Genomic DNA, 18,834 nt, shown 5'->3' with positions numbered 1-18,834 from the left:
GAAGTTTTACAGGATCCATTTTAAAACCTTCCCCAGAAATCACGTATCCAAGAAAGTCTACCTGAGACTGATCAAAACTGCACTTCTCCAATTTGCAATATAGACCATGTTGCAGCAGCTTGTGTAATACCTTTCTGACCTGTCTATGGTGAGTCTCAATCTCCTTAGAGTGTATTAGTATGTCGTCCAGGTAAACAATAACACAATCATGCTGAAACTCCCTAAGTACCTCATTAATCAAATCTTGAAATACTGCAGGAGCATTGCATAGTCCAAATGGCATAACAGTGTATTCGTAATGGCCATACCGGGTATTGAATGCCGTCATCCACTCGTGACCTTGCTGGATTCTCACCAAATTGTAAGCCCCTCTGAGATCTAACTTGGTGAAGATTTTGGAGCCCTTAAGACGATCAAATAACTCGGTAATCAGTGGGATAGGATAGGCATTTCTGACAGTTATTTTATTCAAGCCTCGGTAATCGATACAAGGTCTCAGCGTGCCATCCTTCTTCTTAATGAAAAAGAACCCAGCCCCGGCCGGAGAAGAAGACCTCCTGATGAATCCCTTTTCTAAATTCTCCCGAATATACTCCTCTAGAACCGAGTTTTCCTGAACAGACAAAGGATATACATGGCCCCTCGGAGGCATAGTGCCGGGTAGAAGCTTAATCTTACAGTCAAATGACCTGTGTGGAGGCAAAGAATCGGCATTCTTCTTGTCAAACACTGCCCTTAAGTCTAGGTAAAGGTCTGGTATTTGTCTTTCTGTGGACTGAGTAGGATTCTCCGGTATGTTAATATTAGCTATGGGGGGTCTGCCTTGACGTTGGCAGGCGGGCCTTACCTCCAATGGCCATTGGAGCAACTAAATGACCTCCATTTGTCTAAATATACATAGGGATTAAGGAGAAAGCGCAAGTAACATTTTCTTTACTTTGGTTTTTACTATATATTGGGGCTGATGTGTATTGTAGTCATTGCAGCTGGTCCAGCATGGGACTAAGCGCAGGACTTCTCTTTTTGTATTTGTATTTACTTTGTATCACACAGCCTGGTTACAATGCTGCTGCCCATCCCATGTGTTCCCTATTAAGGGTTAATAAGTATAGGGGTGTATATAAAAAATACCCCTTTCTGTCTCATTAGAGATATTTTTGCCAGAAGCTCAAGGAAGCAGGCTGAAGGGTCAGTGTTAGGACCCGCTTAGGGGGGTCTGCCTTGACGTTGGCAGGCGGGCCTTACCTCCAATGGCCATTGGAGCAACTAAATGACCTCCATTTGTCTAAATATACATAGGGATTAAGGAGAAAGCGCAAGTAACATTTTCTTTACTTTGGTTTTTACTATATATTGGGGCTGATGTGTATTGTAGTCATTGCAGCTGGTCCAGCATGGGACTAAGCGCAGGACTTCTCTTTTTTTATTTGTATTTACTTTGTATCACACAGCCTGGTTACAATGCTGCTGCCCATCCCATGTGTTCCCTATTAAGGGTTAATAAGTATAGGGGTGTATATAAAAAATACCCCTTTCTGTCTCATTAGAGATATTTTTGCCAGAAGCTCAAGGAAGCAGGCTGAAGGGTCAGTGTTAGGACCCGCTTAGGGGGGTCTGCCTTGACGTTGGCAGGCGGGCCTTACCTCCAATGGCCATTGGAGCAACTAAATGACCTCCATTTGTCTAAATATACATAGGGATTAAGGAGAAAGCGCAAGTAACATTTTCTTTTCTTTGGTTTTTACTATATATTGGGGCTGATGTGTATTGTAGTCATTGCAGCTGGTCCAGCATGGGACTAAGCGCAGGACTTCTCTTTTTGTATTTGTATTTACTTTGTATCACACAGCCTGGTTACAATGCTGCTGCCCATCCCATGTGTTCCCTATTAAGGGTTAATAAGTATAGGGGTGTATATAAAAAATACCCCTTTCTGTCTCATTAGAGATATTTTTGCCAGAAGCTCAAGGAAGCAGGCTGAAGGGTCAGTGCTAGGACCCGCTTAGGGGGGTCTGCCTTGACGTTGGCAGGCGGGCCTTACCTCCAATGGCCATTGGAGCAACTAAATGACCTCCATTTGTCTAAATATACATAGGGATTAAGGAGAAAGCGCAAGTAACATTTTCTTTACTTTGGTTTTTACTATATATTGGGGCTGATGTGTATTGTAGTCATTGCAACTGGTCCAGCATGGGACTAAGCGCAGGACTTCTCTTTTTGTATTTGTATTTACTTTGTATCACACAGCCTGGTTACAATGCTGCTGCCCATCCCATGTGTTCCCTATTAAGGGTTAATAAGTATAGGGGTGTATATAAAAAATACCCCTTTCTGTCTCATTAGAGATATTTTTGCCAGAAGCTCAAGGAAGCAGGCTGAAGGGTCAGTGTTAGGACCCGCTTAGGGGGGTCTGCCTTGACGTTGGCAGGCGGGCCTTACCTCCAATGGCCATTGGAGCAACTAAATGACCTCCATTTGTCTAAATATACATAGGGATTAAGGAGAAAGCGCAAGTAACATTTTCTTTACTTTGGTTTTTACTATATATTGGGGCTGATGTGTATTGTAGTCATTGCAGCTGGTCCAGCATGGGACTAAGCGCAGGACTTCTCTTTTTGTATTTGTATTTACTTTGTATCACACAGCCTGGTTACAATGCTGCTGCCCATCCCATGTGTTCCCTATTAAGGGTTAATAAGTATAGGGGTGTATATAAAAAATACCCCTTTCTGTCTCATTAGAGATATTTTTGCCAGAAGCTCAAGGAAGCAGGCTGAAGGGTCAGTGTTAGGACCCGCTTAGGGGGGTCTGCCTTGACGTTGGCAGGCGGGCCTTACCTCCAATGGCCATTGGAGCAACTAAATGACCTCCATTTGTCTAAATATACATAGGGATTAAGGAGAAAGCGCAAGTAACATTTTCTTTACTTTGGTTTTTACTATATATTGGGGCTGATGTGTATTGTAGTCATTGCAGCTGGTCCAGCATGGGACTAAGCGCAGGACTTCTCTTTTTGTATTAATATTAGCTAATGGAGAAACCTTGCACAAACACCGATCCTGGCAGCCCTGGCCCCACGAGAGTATCTCTCCTAACTCCCAATCGATAATAGGGTTATGTTTTTTCAACCATGGGTACCCCAGAACTATGGGAACGGAAGGAGACGAAATGAGCAGAAGAGATAAATTCTCCACATGTAGGATACCAACATTTAAATTAATGGGTATGGTCTCACGAAAGATAACGGGGTCTAGTAGTGGTCTACCATCTATGGCCTCAACGGCCAAAGGTGTCTCCCTTAGCTGGGATGGGAAATTGTTCTTACTAGCAAAGGCTTGGTCGATAAAATTCTCAGCAGCACCGGAATCTATCAATGCCATAGCCCTTACTACTTCCTTCCCCCAAGTTAAGGAAACTGGTAGCAGAAGCCTGTGATCTTTATAATCAGGAGTAGAGGACAAAATAGAAACACCCAAGGCCTGTCCTCTAGAGAGACTTAGGTGCGAGCGTTTCCCGGGCGGTTAGAACAGTTCGAGAGTAAATGACCCTTGGCTCCACAATACATACACAAACCCTCTCTTCTCCTGTGCAGTCTTTCCTCCTCAGAGAGGCGGGTATACCCTATCTGCATAGGTTCAGTAAGCAAAGATATCGTGGAGTCAGGACTTGGAACAGCGGGAGCTAACCTAAAAGAAGGTCTCTGGTTCCTCTCTCTCGTGTTCTGTCTCTCTCTTAGACGTTCATCTATACGAGAGATGAACGAAATTAAATCTTCTAAATTCTCAGGGAGTTCTCTGGTAGCAACCTCATCAAGGATTACATCAGATAGGCCATTCAAAAATACATCCATATACGCCTGCTCATTCCACTTGATTTCTGCCGCCAGAGACCTGAACTCTAGTGCATAATCCACCAGTGTTTGGTTCTCCTGTCTCAGGCGCAACAGTAATCTGGCTGCATTAACCTTTCTACCTGGAGGGTCAAATGTTCTTCTAAAAGCAGCTACAAATGCGTTATAGTTATAAACTAATGGATTATCGTTCTCCCATAGTGGGTTGGCCCATCTCAGAGCTTTCTCAATGAGTAGGGTGATAATAAATCCTACTTTTGCCCTATCTGTAGGATAAGAGCGAGGTTGCAATTCAAAGTGGATACTAATTTGGTTTAAAAAACCACGACACTTCTCAGGAGCCCCACCATAGCGTACTGGGGGGGTAATGTGAGAAGAAGCACCCACTGTGGCTACCTCTAGGCCTGAACCGACAGGAGAAACAGGGGTATTACGTATCTCCTCTGGTGGGTTATTGGCACAAGCTAATAGAGCCTGTAGCGCAAGCGCCATCTGATCCATTCTGTGATCCATGGCTTCAAACCTAGGATCAGGAGCAGCCAGCTGACTGTTTGTACTTGCAGGATCCATTGGCCCTGTCGTAATGCCAGGATCGGGACAGGGATCCAACACGCAGAGTACAAACAGTAGCCAGATACGTATACCGGACCTTAGAATGGCCGGACTAACGTAAATAGTACAGTATAGAATGGTCAAAGACAAGCCGAGGTCGAGGGTAACAGAAGACAGGTAAGCGAGAGACAAGCCGAATCAAGGGTAACAGAGATAAGCAGAGTAAGGTAAACAAGCCGGGTCAAAACCAAAAGGGATAATAGAATACACAAGCACTGAGTGACTAGAACAAGCTAGAACCACGACAGGGCAATGAGCTAATGAAAGAAGCTCTGTTAAATACCCTGTTCAGAGCAGTAACCACGCCTCCGAGGCGTCCTGATTGGTCCTGCAGCAATTGACTGACAGGTCGTTCCGGGGGAGTGTCCTGATGACTACTTCCTGCCTAGATGCTGTAAAAGGCAGTCACTCCCTCGCGGCCGGCCTAGCATGACCGGATAGACCGCGGGGAAGGGAGCCATCAGACCGTCTGGATGGAGGAACAGCTAAGTCTCTACCTCTTTCGGAGGTAGAGACCACAGGTACCCTGACACCACCTCCCCATGCATTTCAAAGACGATACAAACAGCACGTGGTAAACTCAATTCATGATATAAGCACCCCAAAAGCTATGTTTATAAAATATGCCGAGGTCCTATGCCTTTGTTATGCTTATTATAAAGAAACCATGCTACTAGTGTAATGTCCAGAAGAAATCCAAATAGGAACTGGTGAGCACAAAATAAATTGTAGGTCTATCATTGTGGTTTGGAGAAGTGCAAAATAGTGTGAAGGTTATCTATCTTCATTTTACAGTTCCATAGGGCAGATTAAAAACCCTTATGCCTGATTGCTAAGTCCCTGTGTCTATTCTGCTGTCTATTTTTTTTTGTTTGTAACAAGTAATATGACACTAATTAACTGCACTAGAATAGGTGCCCCAAATGTGTGAGAAGGCTATAAAGCTTGTTTGGAATATACACCCATTTCATTTTATTTTAGAACAAACGTTCACTATATTCATGTATCCCAGAAAACTATCAAAACCCATGGCGTAAGTTGCCTTGTTAGCGCAGTAGGTAGCGCGTCAGTCTCATAATCTGAAGGTCGTGAGTTCGATCCTCACACAGGGCATGTATATTTTGTAAGGATTAGAGAAATCCAGCATGTGTTCACACCAATCAAAAAGTTTCCTTGAGCAACAATCCCTTCAGGACAGGACCATATATTGGCAAAATTCCATGAAATCATATCTAGACAAGTTAGAGGATGGGACACTTTGATTGAAGAATATTCATTGTTACGCAAGTATGAATTTTTGCCACTCTGCAACCCATTCAACTTGGAATGAAAGAGAAGCTCAGCATCAAAATGTTTCTTGGGGATCGCCTTTCCATAATTTCAGCCTCCACCTCCCCATGCATTTCAAAGACGATACAAACAGCACGTGGTAAACTCAATTCATGATATAAGCACCCCAAAAGCTATGTTTATAAAATATGCCGAGGTCCTATGCCTTTGTTATGCTTATTATAAAGAAACCATGCTACTAGAGTAATGTCCAGAAGAAATCCAAATAGGAACTGGTGAGCACAAAATAAATTGTAGGTCTATCATTGTGGTTTGGAGAAGTGCAAAATAGTGTGAAGGTTATCTATCTTCATTTTACAGTTCCATAGGGCAGATTAAAAACCCTTATGCCTGATTGCTAAGTCCCTGTGTCTATTCTGCTGTCTATTTTTTTTTTGTTTGTAACAAGTAATATGACACTAATTAACTGCACTAGAATAGGTGCCCCAAATGTGTGAGAAGGCTATAAAGCTTGTTTGGAATATACACCCATTTCATTTTATCTTAGAACAAACGTTCACTATATGCATGTATCCCAGAAGACTATAAACAGCTATGGCTTAAGTTGTCTTGTTAGCGCAGTAGGTAGCGCGTCAGTCTCATAATCTGAAGGTCGTGAGTTCGATCCTCACACAGGGCATGTATATTTTGTAAGGAATAGAGAAATCCAGCATGTGTTCACACCAATCAAACAGTTTCCTTGAGCAACAATCCCTTCAGGACAGGACCATATATTGGCAAAATTTCATGAAATCATATCTAGACAAGTTAGAGGATGGGACACTTTGAAGAATATTCATTGTTACGCAAGTGTGAATTTTTGCCACTCTGCAACCCATTTAACTTGGAATGAAAGAGAAGCTCAGCATCAAAATGTTTCTTGGGGATCGCCTTTCCATAATTTCAGCCTCCACCTCCCCATGCATTTCAAAGACGATACAAACAGCACGTGGTAAACTCAATTCATGATATAAGCACCCCAAAAGCTATGTTTATAAAATATGCCGAGGACTTTGAAACTCTTGTCCACAGTGGCCAGTTATACAGCAGGTCCTATGCTTTTGTTATGCTTATTATAAAGAAACCATGCTACTAATGTAATGTCCAGAAGAAATCCAAATAGGAACTGGTGAGCACAAAATAAATTGTAGGTCTATCATTGTGGTTTAGAGAAGTGCAAAATAGTGTGAAGGTTATCTATCTTCATTTTACAGTTCCATAGGGCAGATTAAAAACCCTTATGCCTGATTGCTAAGTCCCTGTGTCTATTCTGCTGTCTATTTTTTCTTGTTTGTAACAAGTAATATGACACTAATTAACTGCACTAGAATAGGTGCCCCAAATGTGTGAGAAGGCTATAAAGCTTGTTTGGAATATACACCCATTTCATTTTATCTTAGAACAAACGTTCACTATATGCATGTATCCCAGAAGACTATAAAAACCCATGGCGCAAGTTGCCTTGTTAGCGCAGTAGGTAGCGCGTCAGTCTCATAATCTGAAGGTCGTGAGTTCGATCCTCACACAGGGCATGTATAGTTTGTATGGAATAGAGAAATCCAGCATGTGTTCACACCAATCAAACAGTTTCCTTGAGCAACAATCCCTTCAGGACAGGACCATATATTGGCAAAATTTCATGAAATCATATCTAGACAAGTTAGAGGATGGGACACTTTGTGTGAAGAATATTCCTTGTTACTCCAGTATGAATTTTTGCCACTCTGCAACCCATTCTATTTGGGATGAAAGAGAAGCTCAGCATCAAAATGTGTCTTGGGGATCGCCTTTCGATAATTTCAGCCTCCACCTCCTCATTTGGAATATACACCCATTTCATTTTATTTTAGAACAAACGTTCACTATATGCATGTATCCCAGAAGACTATAAAAACCCATGGCGCAAGTTGCCTTGTTAGCGCAGTAGGTAGCGCGTCAGTCTCATAATCTGAAGGTCGTGAGTTCGATCCTCACACAGGGCATGTATATTTTGTAAGAAATAGAGAAATCCAGCATGTGTTCACACCAATCAAACAGTTTCTTTGAGCAACAATCCCTTCAGGACAGGACCATACCTTGGCAAAATTCCATGAAATCATATCTAGACAAGTTAGAGGATGGGACACTTTGTTTGAAGAATATTCCTAGTTTTGCAAGTATGAATTTTTGCCACTCTGCAACCCATTCTAATTGGGATGAAAGAGAAGCTCAGCATCAAAATGTGTCTTGGGGATCGCCTTTCGATAATTTCAGCCTCCACCTCCTCCTTTGGAATATACACCCATTTCATTTTATTTTAGAACAAACGATCACTATATGCATGTATCCCAGAAGATTATAAAAACCCATGGCGCAAGTTTCCTTGTTAGCGCAGTAGGTAGCGCGTCAGTCTCATAATCTGAAGGTCGTGAGTTCGATACTCACACAGGGCATGTATATTTTGTAAGAAATAGAGAAATCCAGAAATCCAGCATGTGTTCACACCAATCAAACAGTTTCCTTGAGCAACAATCCCTTCAGGACAGGACCATACATTGGCAAAATTCCATGAAATCATATCTAGACAAGTTAGAGGATGGGACACTTTGTTTGAAGAATATTCCTTGTTTCGCAAGTATGAATTTTTGCCACTCTGCAACCCATTCTAATTGGGATGAAAGAGAAGCTCAGCATCAAAATGTGTCTTGGGGATCGCCTTTGGATAATTTCAGCCTCCTGATTTCTAAGTCCCTGTGTCTATTCTGCTGTCGATTTTTTTTGTTTGTAACAAGTAGTATGACACTAATTAACTGCACTAGAATAGGTGCCCCAAATGTGTGAGAAGGCTATAAAGCTTGTTTGGAATATACACCCATTTCATTTTATTTTAGAACAAACGTTCACTATATTCATGTATCCCAGAAGACTATAAAAACCCATGGCGTAAGTTGCCTTGTTAGCGCAGTAGGTAGCGCGTCAGTCTCATAATCTGAAGGTCGTGAGTTCGATCCTCACACAGGGCATGTATATTTAGTAAGGAATAGAGAAATCCAGCATGTGTTCACACCAATCAAACAGTTTCCTTGAGCAACAATCCCTTCAGGACAGGACCATATATTGGCAAAATTTCATGAAATCATATCTAGACAAGTTAGAGGATGGGACACTTTGTGTGAAGAATATTCCTTGTTACTCCAGTATGAATTTTTGCCACTCTGCAACCCATTCTAATTGGGATGAAAGAGAAGCTCAGCATCAAAATGTGTCTTGGGGATCGCCTTTCGATAATTTCAGCCTCCACCTCCTCCTTTGGAATATACACCCATTTCATTTTATTTTAGAACAAACGTTCACTATATGCATGTATCCCAGAAGACTATAAAAACCCATGGCGCAAGTTGCCTTGTTAGCGCAGTAGGTAGCGCGTCAGTCTCATAATCTGAAGGTCGTGAGTTCGATCCTCACACAGGGCATGTATATTTTGTAAGAAATAGAGAAATCCAGCATGTGTTCACACCAATCAAACAGTTTCCTTGAGCAACAATCCCTTCAGGACAGGACCATACATTGGCAAAATTCCATGAAATCATATCTAGACAAGTTAGAGGATGGGACACTTTGTTTGAAGAATATTCCTTGTTACTCCAGTATGAATTTTTGCCACTCTGCAACCCATTCTAATTGGGATGAAAGAGAAGCTCAGCATCAAAATGTGTCTTGGGGATCGCCTTTCGATAATTTCAGCCTCCACCTCCTCCTTTGGAATATACACCCATTTCATTTTGTTTTAGAACAAACGTTCACTATATGCATGTATCCCAGAAGACTATAAAAACTCATGGCGCAAGTTGCCTTGTTAGCGCAGTAGGTAGCGCGTCAGTTTCATAATCTGAAGGTCGTGAGTTCGATCCTCACACAGGGCATGTATATTTTGTAAGAAATAGAGAAATCCAGAAATCCAGCATGTGTTCACACCAATCAAACAGTTTCCTTGAGCAACAATCCCTTCAGGATAGGACCATACATTGGCAAAATTCCATGAAATCATATCTAGACAAGTTAGAGGATGGGACACTTTGTTTGAAGAATATTCCTTGTTTCGCAAGTATGAATTTTTGCCACTCTGCAACCCATTCTAATTCGGATGAAAGAGAAGCTCAGCATCAAAATGTGTCTTGGGGATCGCCTTTGGATAATTTCAGCCTCAGGATTTCTAAGTCCCTGTGTCTATTCTGCTGTCTATTTTTTTTGTTTGTAACAAGTAGTATGACACTAATTAACTGCACTAGAATAGGTGCCCCAAATGTGTGAGAAGGCTATAAAGCTTGTTTGGAATATACACCCATTTCATTTTATTTTAGAACAAACGTTCACTATATTCATGTATCCCAGAAGACTATAAAATCCCATGGCGTAAGTTGCCTTGTTAGCGCAGTAGGTAGCGCGTCAGTCTCATAATCTGAAGGTCGTGAGTTCGATCCTCACACAGGGCATGTATATTTTGTAAGGAATAGAGAAATCCAGCATGTGTTCACACCAATCAAACAGTTTCCTTGAGCAACAATCCCTTCAGGACAGGACCATATATTGGCAAAATTTCATGAAATCATATCTAGACAAGTTAGAGGATGGGACACTTTGTGTGAAGAATATTCCTTGTTACTCCAGTATGAATTTTTGCCACTCTGCAACCCATTCTAATTGGGATGAAAGAGAAGCTCAGCATCAAAATGTGTCTTGGGGATCGCCTTTCGATAATTTCAGCCTCCACCTCCTCCTTTGGAATATACACCCATTTCATTTTATTTTAGAACAAACGTTCACTATATGCATGTATCCCAGAAGACTATAAAAACCCATGGCGCAAGTTGCCTTCTTAGCGCAGTAGGTAGCGCGTCAGTCTCATAATCTGAAGGTCGTGAGTTCGATCCTCACACAGGGCATGTATATTTTGTAAGAAATAGAGAAATCCAGCATGTGTTCAACCCAATCAAACAGTTTCCTTGAGCAACAATCCCTTCAGGACAGGACCATACATTGGCAAAATTCCATGAAATCATATCTAGACAAGTTAGAGGATGGGACACTTTGTTTGAAGAATATTCCTTGTTTCGCAAGTATGAATTTTTGCCACTCTGCAACCCATTCTAATTGGGATGAAAGAGAAGCTCAGCATCAAAATGTGTCTTGGGGATCGCCTTTGGATAACTTCAGCCTCCTGATTTCTAAGTCCCTGTGTCTATTCTGCTGTCTATTTTTTTTGTTTGTAACAAGTAGTATGACACTAATTAACTGCACTAGAATAGGTGCCCCAAATGTGTGAGAAGGCTATAAAGCTTGTTTGGAATATACACCCATTTCATTTTATTTTAGAACAATCGTTCACTATATTCATGTATCCCAGAAGACTATAAAAACCCATGGCGTAGGTTGCCTTGTTAGCGCAGTAGGTAGCGCGTCAGTCTCATAATCTGAAGGTCGTGAGTTCGATCCTCACACAGGGCATGTATATTTTGTAAGAAATAGAGAAATCCAGCATGTGTTCACACCAATCAAACAGTTTCCTTGAGCAACAATCCCTTCAGGACAGGACCATACATTGGCAAAATTCCATGAAATCATATCTAGACAAGTTAGAGGATGAGACACTTTGTTTGAAGAATATTCCTTGTTACTCCAGTATGAATTTTTGCCACTCTGCAACCCATTCTAATTGGGATGAAAGAGAAGCTCAGCATCAAAATGTGTGTTGGGGATCGCCTTTCGATAATTTCAGCCTCCACCTCCTCCTTTGGAATATACACCCATTTCATTTTATTTTAGAACAAACGTTCACTATATGCATGTATCCCGGAAGTCTATAAAAAACCCATGGTGTAAGTTGCCTTGTTAGCGCAGTAGGTAGCGCGTCAGTCTCATAATCTGAAGGTCGTGAGTTCGATCCTCACACAGGGCATGTATATTTTGTAAGAAATAGAGAAATCCAGCATGTGTTCACACCAATCAAACAGTTTCCTTGAGCAACAATCCCTTCAGGACAGGACCATACCTTGGCAAAATTCCATGAAATCATATCTAGACAAGTTAGAGAATGGGATACGTTGTTTGAAGAATGTTCCTTGTTTCGCAAGTTTGAATTTTTGCCACTCTGCAACCCATTCTAATTGGGATGAAAGAGAAGCTCAGCATCAAAATGTGTCTTGGGGATCGCCTTTGGATAATTTCAGCCTCCTGATTTCTAAGTCCCTGTGTCTATTCTGCTGTCTATTTTTTTTTGTTTGTAAGAAGTAGTATGACACTAATTAACTGCACTAGAATTGGTGCCCCAAATGTGTGAGAAGGCTATAAAGCTTGTTTGGAATATACACCCATTTCATTTTATTTTAGAACAAACGTTCACTATATTCATGTATCCCAGAAGACTATAAAAACCCATGGCGTAAGTTGCCTTGTTAGCGCAGTAGGTAGCGCGTCAGTCTCATAATTTGAAGGTCGTGAGTTCGATCCTCACACAGGGCATGTATATTTTGTAAGGAATAGAGAAATCCAGCATGTGTTCATACCAATCAAACAGTTTCCTTGAGCAACAATCCCTTCAGGACAGGACCATATATTGCCAAAATTTCATGAAATCATATCTAGACAAGTTAGAGGATCGGACACTTTGTGTGAAGAATATTCCTTGTTACTCCAGTATGAATTTTTGCCACTCTGCAACCCATTCTAATTGGGATGAAAGAGAAGCTCAGCATCAAAATGTGTCTTGGGGATCGCCTTTCGATAATTTCAGCCTCCACCTCCTCCTTTGGAATATACACCCATTTCATTTTATTTTAGAACAAACGATCACTATATGCATGTATCCCAGAAGATTATAAAAACCCATGGCGCAAGTTGCCTTGTTAGCGCAGTAGGTAGCGCGTCAGTCTCATAATCTGAAGGTCGTGAGTTCGATACTCACACAGGGCATGTATATTTTGTAAGAAATAGAGAAATCCAGAAATCCAGCATGTGTTCACACCAATCAAACAGTTTCCTTGAGCAACAATCCCTTCAGGACAGGACCATACATTGGCAAAATTCCATGAAATCATATCTAGACAAGTTAGAGGATGGGACACTTTGTTTGAAGAATATTCCTTGTTTCGCAAGTATGAATTTTTGCCACTCTGCAACCCATTCTAATTGGGATGAAAGAGAAGCTCAGCATCAAAATGTGTCTTGGGGATCGCCTTTGGATAATTTCAGCCTCCTGATTTCTAAGTCCCTGTGTCTATTCTGCTGTCTATTTTTTTTTGTTTGTAACAAGTAGTATGACACTAATTAACTGCACTAGAATAGGTGCCCCAAATGTGTGAGAAGGCTATAAAGCTTGTTTGGAATTTACACCCATTTCATTTTATTTTAGAACAAACGTTCACTATATTCATGTATCCCAGAAGACTATAAAAACCCATGGTGTAAGTTGCCTTGTTAGCGCAGTAGGTAGCGCGTCAGTCTCATAATTTGAAGGTGGTGAGTTCGATCCTCACACAGGGCATGTATATTTTGTAAGGAATAGAGAAATCCAGCATGTGTTCACACCAATCAAACAGTTTCCTTGAGCAACAATCCCTTCAGGACAGGACCATATATTGCCAAAATTTCATGAAATCATATCTAGACAAGTTAGAGGATCGGACACTTTGTGTGAAGAATATTCCTTGTTACTCCAGTATGAATTTTTGCCACTCTGCAACCCATTCTAATTGGGATGAAAGAGAAGCTCAGCATCAAAATGTGTCTTGGGGATCGCCTTTCGATAATTTCAGCCTCCACCTCCTCCTTTGGAATATACACCCATTTCATTTTATTTTAGAACAAACGATCACTATATGCATGTATCCCAGAAGATTATAAAAACCCATGGCGCAAGTTGCCTTGTTAGCGCAGTAGGTAGCGCGTCAGTCTCATAATCTGAAGGTCGTGAGTTCGATACTCACACAGGGCATGTATATTTTGTAAGAAATAGAGAAATCCAGAAATCCAGCATGTGTTCACACCAATCAAACAGTTTCCTTGAGCAACAATCCCTTCAGGACAGGACCATACATTGGCAAAATTCCATGAAATCATATCTAGACAAGTTAGAGGATGGGACACTTTGTTTGAAGAATATTCCTTGTTTCGCAAGTATGAATTTTTGCCACTCTGCAACCCATTCTAATTGGGATGAAAGAGAAGCTCAGCATCAAAATGTGTCTTGGGGATCGCCTTTGGATAATTTCAGCCTCCTGATTTCTAAGTCCCTGTGTCTATTCTGCTGTCGATTTTTTTTGTTTGTAACAAGTAGTATGACACTAATTAACTGCACTAGAATAGGTGCCCCAAATGTGTGAGAAGGCTATAAAGCTTGTTTGGAATATACACCCATTTCATTTTATTTTAGAACAAACGTTCACTATATTCATGTATCCCAGAAGACTATAAAAACCCATGGCGTAAGTTGCCTTGTTAGCGCAGTAGGTAGCGCGTCAGTCTCATAATCTGAAGGTCGTGAGTTCGATCCTCACACAGGGCATGTATATTTAGTAAGGAATAGAGAAATCCAGCATGTGTTCACACCAATCAAACAGTTTCCTTGAGCAACAATCCCTTCAGGACAGGACCATATATTGGCAAAATTTCATGAAATCATATCTAGACAAGTTAGAGGATGGGACACTTTGTGTGAAGAATATTCCTTGTTACTCCAGTATGAATTTTTGCCACTCTGCAACCCATTCTAATTGGGATGAAAGAGAAGCTCAGCATCAAAATGTGTCTTGGGGATCGCCTTTCGATAATTTCAGCCTCCACCTCCTCCTTTGGAATATACACCCATTTCATTTTATTTTAGAACAAACGTTCACTATATGCATGTATCCCAGAAGACTATAAAAACCCATGGCGCAAGTCGCCTTGTTAGCGCAGTAGGTAGCGCGTCAGTCTCATAATCTGAAGGTCGTGAGTTCGATCCTCACACAGGGCATGTATATTTTGTAAGAAATAGAGAAATCCAGCATGTGTTCACACCAATCAAACAGTTTCCTTGAGCAACAATCCCTTCAGGACAGGACCATACATTGGCAAAATTCCATGAAATCATATCTAGACAAGTTAGAGGATGGGACACTTTGTTTGAAGAATATTCCTTGTTTCGCAAGTATGAATTTTTGCCACTCTGCAACCCATTCTAATTGGGATGAAAGAGAAGCTCCAAATGTGTGAGAAGGCTATAAAGCTTGTTTGGAATATACACCCATTTCATTTTATTTTAGAACAAACGTTCACTATATTCATGTATCCCAGAAGACTATAAAAACCCTGGTGTAAGTTGCCTTGTTAGCGCAGTAGGTAGCGCGTCAGTCTCATAATCTGAAGGTCGTGAGTTCGATCCTCACACAGGGCATGTATATTTTGTAAGGAATAGAGAAATCCAGCATGTGTTCACACCAATCAAACAGTTTCCTTGAGCAACAATCCCTTCAGGACAGGACCATATATTGGCAAAATTTCATGAAATCATATCTAGACAAGTTAGAGGATGGGACACTTTGTGTGAAGAATATTTATTGTTACTCCAGTATGAATTTTTGCCACTCTGCAACCAATTCTAATTGGGATGAAAGAGAAGCTCAGCATCAAAATGTGTCTTGGGGATCGCCTTTCGATAATTTCAGCCTCCACCTCCTCCTTTGGAATATACACCCACTTCATTTTATTTTAGAACAAACGTTCACTATATGCATGTATCCCAGAAGACTATAAAAACCCATGGCGCAAGTCGCCTTGTTAGCGCAGTAGGTAGCGCGTTAGTCTCATAATCTGAAGGTCGTGAGTTCGATCCTCACACAGGGCATGTATATTTTGTAAGAAATAGAGAAACCCAGCATGTGTTCACACCAATCAAACAGTTTCCTTGAGCAACAATCCCTTCAGGACAGGACCATATATTGGCAAAATTTCATGAAATCATATCTAGACAAGTTAGAGGATGGGACACTTTGTGTGAAGAATATTCCTTGTTACTCAAGTATGATTTTTTGCCACTCTGCAACCCATTCTAATTGGGATGAAAGAGAAGCTCAGCATCAAAATGTGTCTTGGGGATCGCCTTTGGATAATTTCAGCCTCCTGATTTCTAAGTCCCTGTGTCTATTCTGCTGTCTATTTTTTTTGTTTGTAACAAGTAGTATGACACTAATTAACTGCACTAGAATAGGTGCCCCAAATTTGTGAGAAGGCTATAAAGCTTGTTTGGAATATACACCCATTTCATTTTATTTTAGAACAAACGTTCACTATATTCATGTATCCCAGAAGACTATAAAACCCTATGGCGTAAGTTGCCTTGTTAGCGCAGTAGGTAGCGCGTCTGTCTCATAATCTGAAGATCTGAGTTCGATCCTCACACAGGACATGTATATTTTGTAAGGAATAGAGAAATCCAGCATGTGTTCACACCAATCAAACAGTTTCCTTGAGCAACAATCCCTTCAGGACAGGACCATATATTGGCAAAATTTCATGAAATCATATCTAGACAAGTTAGAGGATGGGACACTTTGTGTGAAGAATATTCCTTGTTACTCCAGTATGAATTTTTGCCACTCTGCAACCAATTCTAATTGGGATGAAAGAGAAGCTCAGCATCAAAATGTGTCTTGGGGATCGTCTTTCGATAATTTCAGCCTCCACCTCCTCCTTTGGAATATACACCCATTTCATTTTATTTTAGAACAAACGTTCACTATATGTATGTATCCCAGAAGACTATAAAAACCCATGGCGCAAGTTGCCTTGTTAGCGCAGTAGGTAGTGCGTCAGTCTCATAATCTGAAGGTCGTGAGTTCGATCCTCACACAGGGCATGTATATTTTGTAAGGAATAGAGAAATCCAGCATGTGTTCACACCAATCAAACAGTTTCCTTGCGCAACAATCCCTTCAGGACAGGACCATATATTGGCAAAATTCCATGAAATCATATCTAGACAAGTTAGAGGATGGGACACTTTGTTTGAAGAATATTCATTGTTTCGCAAGTATGAATTTTTGCCACTCTGCAACCCATTCTAATTGGGATGAAAGAGAAGCTCAGCATCAAAATGTGTCTTGGGGATCGCCTTTAGATAATTTCAGCCTCCTGATTTCTAAGTCCCTGTGTCTATTCTGCTGTCTATTTTTTTTGTTTGTAACAAGTAGTATGACACTAATTAACTGCACTAGAATAGGTGCCCCAAATGTGTGAGAAGGCTATAAAGCTTGTTTGGAATATACACCCATTTCATTTTATTTTAGAACAAACGTTCACTATATTCATGTATCCCAGAAGACTATAAAAACCCATGGCGTAAGTTGCCTTGTTAGCGCAGTAGGTAGCGCGTCAGTCTCATAATCTGAAGGTCGTGAGTTCGATCCTCACACAGGGCATGTATATTTTGTAAGGAATAGAGAAATCCAGCATGTGTTCACACCAATCAAACAGTTTCCTTGAGCAACAATCCCTTCAGGACAGGACCATATATTGGCAAAATTTCATGAAATCATATCTAGACAAGTTAGAGGATGGGACACTTTGTTTGAAGAATATTCCTTGTTTCGCAAGTATGAATTTTTGCCACTCTGCAACCCATTCTAATTGGGATGAAAGAGAAGCTCAGCATCAAAATGTGTCTTGGGGATCGCCTTTGGATAATTTCAGCCTCCTGATTTCTAAGTCCCTGTGTCTATTCTGCTGTCTATTTTTTTTGTTTGTAATAAGTAGTATGACACTAATTAACTGCACTAGAATAGGTGCCCCAAATGTGTGAGAAGGCTATAAAGCTTGTTTGGAATATACACCCATTTTATTTTAGAACAAACGTTCACTATATTTATGTATCCCAGAAGACTATAAAAACCCATGGCGTAAGTTGCCTTGTTAGCGCAGTAGGTAGCGCGTCAGTCTCATAATCTGAAGGTCGTGAGTTCGATCCTCACACAGGGCATGTATATTTTGTAAGGAATAGAGAAATCCAGCATGTGTTCACACCAATCAAACAGTTTCCTTGAGCAACAATCCCTTCAGGACAGGACCATATATTGGCAAAATTTCATGAAATCATATCTAGACAAGTTAGAGGATGGGACACTTTGTGTGAAGAATATTCCTTGTTACTCCAGTATGAATTTTTGCCACTCTGCAACCCATTCTAATTGGGATGAAAGAGAAGCTCAGCATCAAAATGTGTCTTGGGGATCGCCTTTCGATAATTTCAGCCTCCACCTCCTCCTTTGGAATATACACCAATTTCATTTTATTTTAGAACAAACGTTCACTATATGCATGTATCCCAGAAGACTATAAAAACCCATGGCGCAAGTCGCCTTGTTAGCGCAGTAGGTAGCGCGTCAGTCTCATAATCTGAAGGTCGTGAGTTCGATCCTCACACAGGGCATTTATATTTTGTAAGAAATAGAGAAATCCAGCATGTGTTCACACCAATAAAACAGTTTCCTTGAGCATCAATCCCTTCAGGACAGGACCATACATTGGTAAAATTCCATGAAATCATATCTAGACAAGTTAGAGGATGGGACACTTTGTTTGAAGAATATTCCTTGTTTCGCAAGTATGAATTTTTGCCACTCTGCAACCCATTCTAATTGGGATGAAAGAGAAGATCAGCATCAAAATGTGTCTTGGGGATCGCCTTTGGATAATTTCAGCCTCCTGATTTCTAAGTCCCTGTGTCTATTCTGCTGTCTATTTTTTTTGTTTGTAACAAGTAGTATGACACTAATTAACTGCACTAGAATAGGTGCCCCAAATGTGTGAGAAGGCTTTAAAGCTTGTTTGGAATATACACCCATTTCATTTTATTTTAGAACAAACGTTCACTATATTCATGTATCCCAGAAGACTATAAAAACCCATGGCGTAAGTTGCCTTGTTAGCGCAGTAGGTAGCGCGTCAGTCTCATAATCTGAAGGTCGTGAGTTCGATCCTCACACAGGGCATGTATATTTTGTAAGGAATAGAGAAATCCAGCATGTGTTCAC

At 40.9% G+C, this 18,834-nt stretch overlaps 15 non-coding genes across 15 annotated transcripts; all 15 read left to right on the top strand.

Annotated features, from left to right (window-relative positions):
• Positions 1-5,502: 5,502 nt before the first annotated feature.
• Positions 5,503-5,575, top strand: TRNAM-CAU (transfer RNA methionine (anticodon CAU)). The gene has a single exon. It is a non-coding gene; the product is annotated as a tRNA-Met (tRNA).
• Positions 5,576-7,250: 1,675 nt separating this feature from the next.
• Positions 7,251-7,323, top strand: TRNAM-CAU (transfer RNA methionine (anticodon CAU)). Its single transcript has one exon. It is a non-coding gene; the product is annotated as a tRNA-Met (tRNA).
• A 377-nt stretch (positions 7,324-7,700) lies between these two features.
• TRNAM-CAU (transfer RNA methionine (anticodon CAU)) lies at positions 7,701-7,773 on the top strand. The gene has a single exon. It is a non-coding gene; the product is annotated as a tRNA-Met (tRNA).
• A 947-nt stretch (positions 7,774-8,720) lies between these two features.
• Positions 8,721-8,793, top strand: TRNAM-CAU (transfer RNA methionine (anticodon CAU)). Its single transcript has one exon. It is a non-coding gene; the product is annotated as a tRNA-Met (tRNA).
• Positions 8,794-9,170: 377 nt separating this feature from the next.
• On the top strand, positions 9,171-9,243 carry TRNAM-CAU (transfer RNA methionine (anticodon CAU)). The gene has a single exon. It is a non-coding gene; the product is annotated as a tRNA-Met (tRNA).
• A 947-nt stretch (positions 9,244-10,190) lies between these two features.
• On the top strand, positions 10,191-10,263 carry TRNAM-CAU (transfer RNA methionine (anticodon CAU)). The gene has a single exon. It is a non-coding gene; the product is annotated as a tRNA-Met (tRNA).
• Positions 10,264-11,202: 939 nt separating this feature from the next.
• Positions 11,203-11,275, top strand: TRNAM-CAU (transfer RNA methionine (anticodon CAU)). The gene has a single exon. It is a non-coding gene; the product is annotated as a tRNA-Met (tRNA).
• Positions 11,276-11,653: 378 nt separating this feature from the next.
• TRNAM-CAU (transfer RNA methionine (anticodon CAU)) lies at positions 11,654-11,726 on the top strand. The gene has a single exon. It is a non-coding gene; the product is annotated as a tRNA-Met (tRNA).
• Positions 11,727-14,257: 2,531 nt separating this feature from the next.
• On the top strand, positions 14,258-14,330 carry TRNAM-CAU (transfer RNA methionine (anticodon CAU)). Its single transcript has one exon. It is a non-coding gene; the product is annotated as a tRNA-Met (tRNA).
• Positions 14,331-14,707: 377 nt separating this feature from the next.
• On the top strand, positions 14,708-14,780 carry TRNAM-CAU (transfer RNA methionine (anticodon CAU)). Its single transcript has one exon. It is a non-coding gene; the product is annotated as a tRNA-Met (tRNA).
• A 347-nt stretch (positions 14,781-15,127) lies between these two features.
• On the top strand, positions 15,128-15,200 carry TRNAM-CAU (transfer RNA methionine (anticodon CAU)). Its single transcript has one exon. It is a non-coding gene; the product is annotated as a tRNA-Met (tRNA).
• Positions 15,201-17,150: 1,950 nt separating this feature from the next.
• TRNAM-CAU (transfer RNA methionine (anticodon CAU)) lies at positions 17,151-17,223 on the top strand. Its single transcript has one exon. It is a non-coding gene; the product is annotated as a tRNA-Met (tRNA).
• Positions 17,224-17,707: 484 nt separating this feature from the next.
• TRNAM-CAU (transfer RNA methionine (anticodon CAU)) lies at positions 17,708-17,780 on the top strand. The gene has a single exon. It is a non-coding gene; the product is annotated as a tRNA-Met (tRNA).
• A 377-nt stretch (positions 17,781-18,157) lies between these two features.
• Positions 18,158-18,230, top strand: TRNAM-CAU (transfer RNA methionine (anticodon CAU)). Its single transcript has one exon. It is a non-coding gene; the product is annotated as a tRNA-Met (tRNA).
• Positions 18,231-18,719: 489 nt separating this feature from the next.
• TRNAM-CAU (transfer RNA methionine (anticodon CAU)) lies at positions 18,720-18,792 on the top strand. Its single transcript has one exon. It is a non-coding gene; the product is annotated as a tRNA-Met (tRNA).
• Positions 18,793-18,834: the final 42 nt, after the last annotated feature.

This window comes from Pelobates fuscus, chromosome 3 (genome assembly GCF_036172605.1).
Source record: "Pelobates fuscus isolate aPelFus1 chromosome 3, aPelFus1.pri, whole genome shotgun sequence".
NCBI classification, from domain to species: Eukaryota; Metazoa; Chordata; class Amphibia; order Anura; family Pelobatidae; genus Pelobates; species Pelobates fuscus.
The sequence above is the reverse complement of the archived record's forward strand: the minus strand, read 5'-3'. Positions and strand labels throughout refer to the sequence as shown.